We start from the raw sequence: 11,978 nt of genomic DNA, 5'->3' as shown, positions 1-11,978 counted from the left end.
AAAATTACACTGCTACCACGTGCGGGTAGGATTCCGCTCTGGTCCTGTTACTTGTTTCTCTACGACTAATAGTTTGCAGGAAGAGAGCGAGAGAATATTGAAGATCTCGCGCGACGCGCATGCGCTGTACATTACGCGGTTTTTGTAGGCCAATAAACCACTGCGGTACGCTGTAAACAGTTGTCGTTTACAACCTGCATAGTAAGCACATCACGCTAAAAATTCTCCGCCTTCAGGAGACGTCATCGTATTACAGAGTGTTACGTCACCTCTGTCCTTGAAGTCCGTCGAAGAAGAGTGTCTTCAAGCTTGTTCACGTGTGTCACATCCAGATTGAGCCGCTCATTGATGATTAGATACCGTACAGTTGGCAGATTGCAGTGATGTCTATTGCTATGTTTCAGAAGTCTTACGAATAGCCACAGAAGCTTTTTATAGAATTAAGATAGGATGATTTAGCGCACCCCACACCAGGAACATATGAGCACATCTTGGAAGACGGGGGTGACCACAGCGTACCTCTCATGAAGATGTAGAAGAAAGGGCATTACTGGTCACCGAGTTCATTTAACGGTGACTCGAATGAGTGGAACCAAGCCATGGGACGAAAAATGTCTCCAAAACCACACAGTGATGTCCATCCTGCACTGCACCCTGCAGGTTAAGTGCCTCGTCGGGCCTTCGGTGTATCCGTCGTCTGGAAAGAGGCACACTGCACAGACCGGCAGTCAGCTCCTGTCCAGCTTCTGACTTGTCCGGCCCATTGAACACGTGCATCCTCGTGTGCCGCTGAGAGCGACGGCACTTTGCGAGGTACCTGACTCCAGATATAGACTGCATGCAGTGCTCTGTGCAATGTTCGCTCGGAAACTGGTTGAGATGAACCTGCTTCACTCACAGCAGCTCTCGTTGACAAGGCCTGATACTCGTCTCCGTTTCCTGGGGACTGTGATGTTTTTCCGACCACTATTCCTATGCCTTGCTGCTTATGGCTGCTTATGGTACACCACTTTGTGCAGACCGTCCGCACTGACACTCCAACAAATCGTGACACATCGTTCCCTGCGTGGTCACGGACGCGTCCGAACTCCACAGCTCCATTCCGTCGCGTCCCGACATCGACGCATCTTCCTGAACTGATTCCGTACGACCGACTGGCACATTCACTCCACTTCACGGCCGTGAGTCGCCCAAGCAGAGTAGGGTCACGTGACGGCGTTGTAGCAGTAATACACAGGTCAGAGCGCTCCAGGCGACGGGGTGTTCAAAAAGTCTCTCTGCCAGTGCCGCGCGTGCCGCATGCCGCAGTGGATATGCCGAAATGAAACTCAGTCAAATACAAGTTACTTATTTATTTAATATTCATTTTACTCACAAGTTTTCACATTAACTGTTGAAAGTGTCCCCCCTATTGTTGAATACACAATTCTATTCGTCTAGTCATGTTTCCAATCACAAGCTGTAACATTTCTTCTGTAACAGAAGCAGTGGAATTTGGACGGTTTTTATAGACAGCTTCCGGTTTTTATAGACAACTTCCGCTGCACCCCAGAAGAAAAAGTTAAGTGGTGTTAGGTCAGGTGATCGTAGAGGCGAAAGTCCCTGCGAAATTTTGCGATCATCAAAAACATCAGCAAGCAGTGACATTGAAACGCGAGCTGCATACGCGGTTGCACCATCTTGTTGAAAATAACCCTTCAGTATTTCACTTAACACAAGTTCTCCTATGAATGGGTACAGAATATCTCGGCAGTATCGTTGTGCGGTCATCGTCACGTTGAAAAATATGGGACCCACAATCCGACGTCTATAAATTGCAATCCAAACTCCTATTTTCACAGAACGAAGTGGTTCCTCTGCGAGGTGCCGGGGCTAACAGTGTATTTAACACTAAATTCTTCTCGAATCTTCACATGGAAATGATGCTCTAAGCCCCCCCCCCCTTTCTAATTCCTACTTTTGCTGTTGCACATGGATTAAGAAGAAACGTGAACTGACTGTAATCGAACCTGCAAATGGAGTAGAAAAGAGTTTGGCACTTGCAATAATTTAATTTGATAGAAATTAATTTGATAAAGGGAAGTTTCATTAACATAGGGAGAAATGAAAGGGTTGCTCTACCGATCAACAGAATGACAGTTCCGTCCAAAATAACAATTTAATTTATTATGACTAAACTCAAAATAATAAACAAAACACATGAAACATTTAAAATACATCAAATTGAATACTCAAATAAATGCTGTGAAGGTGAAGTTGTCCATAAACAAGATTGTGACATTTATGACCAAGTGGTATGTGGAGCCAATTCTTTGCAACTCAAATCTTAAGAGAAACACCCAGACAGCCCAACATTAATTGCTGCTACAGTAGTGAGAACTCGGACAATGAACACCCAAGACAGAACCACGTAAGAAAAGACGGGAACAGGCGCGCTCTGCTGAGCTCTGATTATCACAGTGCAAATTCCCTAGCCTGCCGGTGCTGCGGACATACATATTACCAATCTGTCTCCTTAACAGCAAGGATACGATCTGGCATACCGGAGGCGATGGCTGGTTGCTTCGACTCCCCATCGTGGTGATGATAATGTCGCGAGTATAGCCTGAAAAAAATTATCCTGGTCTGGTTGTTCCAGACTAAAGACTTCCTAGCAATACAAATGCGCCTCTGAGGGAGACGAAGAAGGCCCGCCACACAATCACTGACGGTACAGTGATTCATTTTAACAAGCGAAGTCACACAGTAACTCCGATACAGTCAACTTTAGCCAAAACTGCTCAAGACAGACAACATAGGCCGCTTGTACGCAGAACGCTCAATTGCCAACTGTACTCGGAAAATTACGTTGAAGTCGAAGCTTCAGCAACTTCGTCAAACACTTACAATCAAATAAAAGTATATTAGACAGCCAACGGAAGGCAGGCAGTCCAGAGCAGCGAGAGCTCAGTCTTGTAACCTATTCCGACCGAAAGGCGCGAGCCGACTGCCCTCAAGAGCACCCGTACAAACCAAACACAGAACATTCCCGCCCCCGCGACAGTGGTCGTGATTAAACTTTCCAATCAGCAACTCGAAAACCGGCGAAAAATTCCACTCTATTGCCGAAGCACTACTATTCCACCAATGGAGATACTTGGCGCCAATTTCTGCGCCGATTTTGCTACGTCACGGAGCTCTCTCCTGAGCAAGCCAATCACAGTTACGATTTTGCAGAAAACGTGGGAATTTGCCCGCCAAGACTGCCTGAGAACACAAGTCAGTCCCACGACTCGCTGGTAGCCCATCAGGAAGTGTTTTCACTAAGTTTCTGCAAAGTAACGGAATCTCTGGCCCCAGCCACTCCTTCAGGCCCCTGTGGGCGTGTCGCCCCCTCTCGTACGACAATGTCGGCGTCTGGAAAGCATCCACTCGACTCCCCCACACCTGTCGGCATAACCCTTTCAAGATCAGCAGTACCCGCCTGTCGCCGGACCACCTGGGTGACGAGAGATGCTTTGTGGGAAGTCCACGTGTGAAGCAATAGCAACTTTTCACCACATGCAATTACAGAGGAAAATATTCATATCTACTGAGTTCTCAATACTAGCGTTGTAATGACATACTCTGCCATACTTCCCCAAATCGAATTACTCAGAGTAAGATATAAATATGAGAGGGGGCAAGTCACTGTATGCATCTAAAGGCATGCCACCTCTCACCTCATGAATACACAATGGATTTGCAGTACTCCACGTATGAGAATTTTGCCAGTTAATGTATGCAGACAAATGAAACCACGCCTCATCAGTGAAAAACCTTTCATTAAGAATATCCCTCCCATTTAGTTGAACGAAATTTTTGAACCATTGACAATAATGCAGTCTCTTGCCATGATCAATATTTTTCAGTTCTTGCACGGCTGCCACTTTGTATCGGAAAAGTTCTAATTTTTTCCTTATGGCTGTGTGGGTCGTTCCGACAGTAACATCGATTTCCTGGGCGAGTTTTCTTACTGACTTGTTCGGGCTCATGGACATTTTATCGGAAATATCGAGTAGTTTATCCTCAGACAAAACGCTAGGACGACCACTTCTCGGTGCATCTGTCACTGAACCCGTACTTCGAAATTTGTTAATCAAATATCGCACAGTATCGCGATGTGGGGGTGCTGTCTCTGGGAAAACTGAATTAAATGTTTGACGAACTGACACTGTGTATTTACGGCCAGATTTGAACACTTATTCGACTAAAAACACACGTTCTTCAAGGGTTATCATTTTAACAGTGTCAAAAACGAAACAAACGAACAAAGGAACTAAACTTAAATGTTCACGTCGACACGAACGACACACACCAACGATACTACTGACGCTGGCTGAGATAAACGAAACGGGGGAATGTTGGGAGATACCACTTGAAGAAAAGTAACCCTGGCAGGCGAACAATCATACGGCACGCGCGGCTAACAATCATACGGCACTGGGGAGAGACTTTTTGAACACCCCTTATTACGATGTTCATTTAATCACCTTTTGCTTCTTTTTCCAGCACCAGCGTAGGGTCTGCATAGTTATCAAAATGATTTGCCATGGTTAGTTTACCGACTGATCGGATACCTTCCCTGTTGACTCGCCATAATTGTACCTCCCTCCTCCCAGGACGGAATACGTATACCCCAACTGTCAGCAGTTAGTGCTGTTCATGTGAAACTGAGCTAAAACATTCTAAATGTTTGCAAATCGTGTAATTGAGGCTGGACTTGGGCACCAGCCGTATATTCACGTAGCGGGATGTGGGAAAGCGCCTAAAAACCACATCCAGACTGGCCTCGCCGTTAATTCCATCTGAGACCGACGCACCTCCCCGTAGCGGAAGCGGCGTTATGACACTCACCGCTATTCGGACGTCTAACGTTCTGTTAATCGTGTTACAGCACTTTTCTCTCTCCCTTATCAAAACAATTCTCTCTCGAAATTCCTTTCTAACAGCCCTTCTCACTTTCATTTCAATCTTCTCCTCTTTTATTATCTTTTCCACTTCTTCCAATACCAAAATATGCTAATCTAATCAATAACATTCTTACCAGTTCCTTAATTTTTTAGTTTGTGAATTGGCCACTTAGGATCACGCTACAATTTCATTTCTTCTTTGTCTGGAGTCTCCTCTTTCTCCAGTACACCCTCGTACGGACGCTGTGCTGTTGCTTCGGTTCATCCGTCCAGACTCTTACAGTCTCCTTAGTTCTTTCGACTTGAAATCCTTCCAAATTTTGAATCATGGTCCGAAATGTATACCACCTGAATGTTGAACCTTTACAGATCTTTACGGGCTTCCTTAATCCATGTCGTTGTCTTGTTATTCCACAGGTAGCCGAATATCCTTTTGGTTAGTTTGCTTTTGTCCATTCCGTACAGGTGTCCTAGAAATGATAACCTCCTCGTTTTGATGGTATCCAAGATTTTCTCCACCTTTTTGTAGATTTCATTGTGGCTCCGAAGTTTCCAGCCAGTTTCAACCTGTGTTGGACCCCTGATTTTCCGTAATATTCTTCTTTCTACTGTCTCCAGCTTTTCCAACTTGTAATTCATTGAGAGGCATTCGCTGGCATACAAGCACTCTGTTTTCACCACAGCACTGTAGTGGTTTATTCTCACATTCCAAGAGATGCACTTTTTGCTGCAAAGGTTTTTAGTTGATCTGTACGCTCTCTCCATTTTTGAGGTCCGATCCCCCACAGCAGCTTTCTGCAGTCCGTTCTCTTGTGTGGCTTCACCGAGGTTTTTGAATTTTTTTACCCTCTCAGTCTGTCCAATCTCAAAGAATTGTGGTCCATGTTTGTCACTTGTCATGAATTTGTACTTCTCTTTCGAGATCCTGAGTACTGTCTTGCCAACGATCCTTTCTAGCTGGTTGATCTGTATGGCCGCTTCTTCTAAGTTCTCTGAAAGTATTGCAAAACCGTCAGCGAAAGCCAGGCAGTTGACTTTGATTCCTCTCGATTTTCATCCTAGACAGATTGGGCTAATTCCTTGATTTTCAACTTCAGAATTCCAAATTCTCACAATCTTCTCCAGGACGCAGTTAAACAGTATTGGTGGTATATCACCCTGTCGCACGCCTGTCTTGATTTCAAATGATTCAGACAGTTGTCCCATAAACTTCACTTTGGAACTTGAGCCTGTTAAGGTTTCTCTGATAATGTTTGCCAGCATGATTTTTTTATTATTATTATCTCACATGTTTTAGCTCTCGTAAAATTACAGAGCGAAATCGGTAAACATAAAACATACTGATTGCGACTTGGGCTGTCCTGATAAACGTAATATATTTTTGTATGTCTCGTTCCTGATGTAAGAGAGGCCATTAAATCCCTAATCTGGTCAGGTTAAATAAATAAATAATAACATAAACAAATAATAAATTGGCCGCGCCGCGCCTTATAGCCCCGTGGTCTGAGGCGTCTTGTCACGGTCCGAGCGGCTCCCCCCCGTCGGAGGTTCGAGTCCGCCCTCCGCCCTCGGGCATGCGTGTGTGTGCTGCCCATAGTGTAAGTAGTTTAAGTTAGATTAAGTAGTTTGTAAGCTCAGGGGCAGATGACCTCAGCAGTTTGGTCCCATATGACCTTACCACAAATTTACAAAAAATAATGGATTATCTGGTGAGCTTGTGTAAGTGATGTAGCAACTGTTTGCTAACGTGGGGCTACAGAGTTGAGAATACGTGTGAATATGGCAAAGGACAGATAAATTATCATGCTCTTATTTGCCCCAAAGTTAACGTATCTGTACACGTGCGGAAATCTAACGTTGCAAGTGACTGTATGATACAAGTTTTCGCGGCATAGAGTGGAAAAAAAATTGATTTAGTTTTTCATTCTCAAACAGTAATAAAGGAAATTAAACTGTTATCCATTGAAAGAGGTTTGTGTATCACTTTATACCATGTCTCAGTTATTTCTATATTATCCTTGAAAATAAAACGAATTCCGGTACCGGGAATCGAACCCGAGCCTCCTGGGTGAGAGCCAGGTATCCTAGCCACTAGACCATACCGGATCCGTTACTTGTAGAGGAATGCAAGAGATATTCCAGACACTTTCTACGTCTGGTATGTGTAACGACATTCTTCTATTTCAATTAATGATTGCGATACTACAGTTGCCAAACGCACAATGTTATTGTCATGTACGTACTTTAGATACATTACATATTCAGCGTAGATTTAACATAGTCGAAGTTTTGTGTTCCTCAGATCGTCACAATTTTTACGTGGTTACTTACTTGATCTGACAATTGTGCGTGTGCTCCATATGGGGCAGCTTCCTAATACTGCGGTTTTCTTATCTTATTACGCGTGTGTGCACAGGTGCGCAGCAAGCTGCCTGTCTCGGCAACCTCGCGGGTAGCAGCCAGACAACCTGTCAGGCGTTGCCGGTAACTTTTGCTGCTGAGACTTTTTTTGTTTTTGTCGCTGAAGCAGTATTCTCTGTGATGCTTATATACTGAGGAAGTTATTCTAGTTTTTGCAACAGCGCGATCCTCATGTATGATTCTGCTAAGTTGTCCTCTCCATTATACGGCTTCGTTGCAATCTTACGATCGATAAACGATAGTGATTCTCGAATTGCATCTACGCTATTATCAAAAGTTCGATCGTATGGGCTATCAAGTGAAATTTGCGACTGGATGATGTCTTGTTAGAGAAGACGCAGCAAGTTATATTGATGGAAGGTCATCACCAGATGTAGAAGTAACTTCATATGTTTCGCTGGGAAGTTTTGTTTGGTTTGGTTTGTGAGGTTGTGGGTCATCAGCACCTAGACAAAGTCCCCATTTTTTCAAAGTTCAATTTTTTGACAGTCCAATCTAGCTGTAGACACGAATGATGAGAATGATGATAAAATGATGAGGACGACACAAAGACCCAGTCCCCAGCAGAGGGGTAAGTGTCATGGGACCCCTACTGTTCATGTTGTATCTTAATGAGCTTGCATACATTATTAATAGTAATCTCAGGCTTTCTGCAGATGCAGTTCTCTGTAGTGAAGTGCTGTCTGAAAGAAGCTGCGTAATTATTCAGTCGGATCTTGATAAGAATGAAACTGGTGCAAAATTAGCAACTTGCTTGAAATGGTCGTGAACGTCCACAGATCAGCCAGAACATTATGACCATGTACCTACTACTACTAGTACTACTACTACTACTACTACGTGATCAGGCCCAGTTTCCTCCTCCACTGTATTCTGTCCATTGCTGCTATCCGCCATCCGTCCACATCTATTGACACTTGGTTTAAATCTTCATTGAGTCCATCCCTCCAACGCTTCTTGGGTCTCCCTGGCGGTCTCTTTCCTGTAGGTGTGAAATCCAGGAGCTTCCGAGGCCATCCGTGATCCTCCATCCGGGCCACATGGCCGGCCCACTGCATTCGTTTGGCTTTTACAGTTCCTGCTATGTTGGGCTGCTGGTATAGTTCTTCAAGCTCTCGAATGTATCTGATCCTCCATTCCCCGGTATCTGCATCCAGAACCGGACCGAAGATCTTTCGAAGCACTTTTCTCTCAAAAACAAGGAGTTTAAGGAAGTCCTGTTTCCGGATACTCCATGTCTCACAGCCATATAGAACAACAGGCTGGATCAGGGTTTTGTACAGTCGAATCTTGAACTGTCTGGAGAGAGATTTGGACCGGAGCAGTTGTGCTAGGCTGTGGTAAGATCGGTTTCCTACTCGTATTCTGGCATTGATCTCTGCTTCACATGACGAGTTCTCAGTGAAAAGTGCCCCTAGGTATTTGAATTCTTGCACTCTCTTGTAGGACTGGTCCCCGACCTGCAGTGATTGTAGATGATCAGCAGTCTGACAATGACCACGCGTCATAACGAGGTACTCTGTCTTAGCTTCGTTTATGTTTAGCCTAAATTTGCTGGCAGCCTCCTTTAGTGCTTTGGTCATTTGGTCCAACTCCTCTTCCGACCTAGAGAGTAAACAGATGTCGTCTGCATAGGCTAAGTATGCCAGTCTTTTTCCTTCGATTTCAATCCCTTCGTTCTCTTGGAAGGTCTCGCGTACCTACTATCGATTTAAGCCGGTCCAGGCGACAGCAGCGTCAGCTTGCGAGGAATGACTGCTAGTCCGACACACGCACGGCGCACGTAGTTTCAGCGACCTTGCTGCCCGTGTTCAGAGTGGGGAAGGCGCCCGATCAATCTGAGTTCGACCGAGGGCAGGTTGTGATGGCGCGGAGGCTCGGAACGAGCACCTCGGAAGCTGCACGACTTGCCGGGTGTTCGAGGAGTTCTGTGGTGAGTTTCTTCAACACGTGGTGGAACCAAACTGAAACCACGTCCAGACGTCGCGGGGTTGGACGGCCAGCCCTCATTACAGCCGTCGGAATTCGTAGACTGAGAAGACAGCTAAAACAGGACAGACGGCGAACTATGCCGGAACTAACATCAGACTTGATTGCTGAGCAGAGCTCAAGTGTGTCTGAACACACAGTGCACTGCTAACGATGGGCCTCGGCAGCCGGCGACTGACGCGTGTGCCAGCGTTATAACTCGGGGTTTCGCCTGTCGCCGGCAAGTTCTCTGTCATCTGACCTGCCCGAGCAAGACCCGCGGAGAGCTTGCGTGCAGTTTGGAAGGTAGGAGAGTAGGTACCAGCAGAAGTGAAACCGTGAGGACCGAGTGTGACTCGGCCGTGGGTAGCTCACACGGTAGAACCACTTGCCCGCAAAGCGCAAAGCCGGGAGTTCGAGTCTCGGTCCGCCACACAGTTTTAATCTGCCACGAAGTTTCACATCTGCGCACATTGGGCTGCAGATTGAAAATCTCATTCTCAGTGCAATACTTCTTCATCATTTATCTCTCAGGCGCATCGTATGTGATAAGCGTTTCCAAACTGAAGGCAATAAAAAATTATTTTCGCTCTGTAATAAGTCAAGAACGGCTAGCCAACCTGTCCATTCCACTAGTATCAATTGGAAGAAGAGTTTCAAATGTACTGGATTTGAACGACGTTATTGAGAATTCCACTAAGGTGAAGGCACGAAAACATGTACTATAATAGTATTAATAATAACGACACACTCGCACTACGATTACGAATTCTTTTTTATTTCGTTTGCACTATGTCTGATGGTTGCGTTGCTAAATGTTGATTCGCTTGCCAAGTCTCTCACCTGTATCTTTAAGTAAGCATGTCACAATTACTAGAGCGTAATTTGGTATTGTCAGCCATTACATCTGTATTATTCATTTTTTACAAGATGAACCCTACAGATCCATCAGTTTCGCAGTTTCGCCGGCCCAATCCTCCTATAAAATAACTTAATACTTCTTTCTTATTGATAAATGTATAGATAATTATTCGATTCTGATATCAAAGATTCATTTTGAGAAGTATTTAACACTGACGGATAAAAGAAGATAAATGCTCTTCGTTTATTAATTTTAGTAATAGTTACCCTTTCGTTATTCCCATGTCCTGTTGATAAGACGTACTGTGTAGTTACTAGTGATTTTGTCCTAAGTAATGAAAGCAACTTCCGAAACAGAACGACTTCCTCACTTGCGATACCACGGATCCCAGCTCCTGTAACTCCGGAAGATAATTACTACTTTAATTCTGTACGGAGAATTTAGGTGGAGGCGACGATCTTCATGACGGCGCTGCTGAACAATAGAGGTGCGTGAATCAGTTCATCTCTTTCCCTTCGTGGCCGTCAATTTCAATATGGATGTCTTTAGACGTCCACCCCGAGCAGATGCAACGAACAAAAGCGAACAAAATGAGATTATAAAAAAAAAGTGGTAGCTCAGCGTGTTCGGTCAGGGCGTTAGCTACTCTTTCTAATAAAAAGACTGAGCGAACGGATGAAAGAACAAACTGAACGGGTGTCATCGGACGTCCGCTGTGAAGAAATTCAACGAACATTATAGAACAACATGTATTTTTTTTTAAGTGTTTGGCGTTCAAGCCACTGGATCGTTGGATCCAGTTCAATTCGTCAGTTTTTTTATTTTTATTTTCAACACAGTCATTTTCTTTACTATTTATATTACAATTGATATAATGGGAAAATACGTGTAACTTTTATTAAATTTACAGTATTATTTGGCAGTCTACTAATTTTTACTGTCACAAATAATATAATATTCATAACTATCGATTAGTAAACGACGAAACTCGTAAAGTGATACTGAAAATGTATGCTTGCCCGTGTATTGAAAACTGTTCGTATTTAATCGAAAGAGAACGAGAAATTGCTTCTCGGAAGACCGTATTGAAATACACTCGATACTGGATAACCAATTATCAGCGCCGATTTTGAAGGAAATACTGCGATATGCATGGTTTGCTTCCAAACTATCGTCTGAAAGAGAGGTTTTTGAAAATGTTAACGAGGTCTGTTTTTCCACAGAAAACGTCAAAAGATCTTGCGTATGCGGTGCCGTTTAACTTTATGTTTCCCATGTTTTTACGAAAAATGCCATCCTGCAACTTGTACTCGTAATGTCGAAAGCGACGATTAATTGCACATCTTTCGAAAGCCGTCTGTGCCGGTCAAAACTTGGAGGTAACAGGTCGTTTCGGGCTCCTTCCTGGTATAAGGCATTTCTCAAATCACGGACAAGCATACATTTTGAGTATGGCTGTATGCATTTGCTCGTTTACTAGTCGATAGTTATGAATATTATATTATTTGTGACAATAAAAATTACTAGACTGCCAAATAATACTGTAAATTTAATAAAAGTTACACGTATTTTTTCCATTATATCAATTGTGATATAAATAGTAAAGAAAATGACTGTGTTGAAAATAAAAAAAAAAACTGAGGAATTGAACTGGATCCAGCGATCCAGCGGCTTGAACGCCAAACACTTAAAAAAAAAATACATGTTGTTCTATATTGTTCGTTGAATTTCTTCACGGCGGACGTCCAATGACATCCGTTTGTTCGATGATCCGTTCGCTGAGTTTTTTTTTTTTG

At 43.9% G+C, this 11,978-nt stretch overlaps 1 non-coding gene across 1 annotated transcript; it reads right to left on the bottom strand.

Moving 5' to 3' along the window:
- Positions 1-6,965: 6,965 nt before the first annotated feature.
- Positions 6,966-7,037, bottom strand: Trnae-cuc. Its single transcript has one exon. It is a non-coding gene; the product is annotated as a tRNA-Glu (tRNA).
- Between the last annotated feature and the right edge of the window lie 4,941 nt (positions 7,038-11,978).

Source organism: Schistocerca americana, chromosome 9 (genome assembly GCF_021461395.2).
Source record: "Schistocerca americana isolate TAMUIC-IGC-003095 chromosome 9, iqSchAmer2.1, whole genome shotgun sequence".
In the NCBI taxonomy this organism is placed as follows: domain Eukaryota; kingdom Metazoa; phylum Arthropoda; class Insecta; order Orthoptera; family Acrididae; genus Schistocerca; species Schistocerca americana.
Note: the sequence above shows the minus strand (reverse complement) of the source record. Positions and strands in the feature narration are given on the sequence as shown.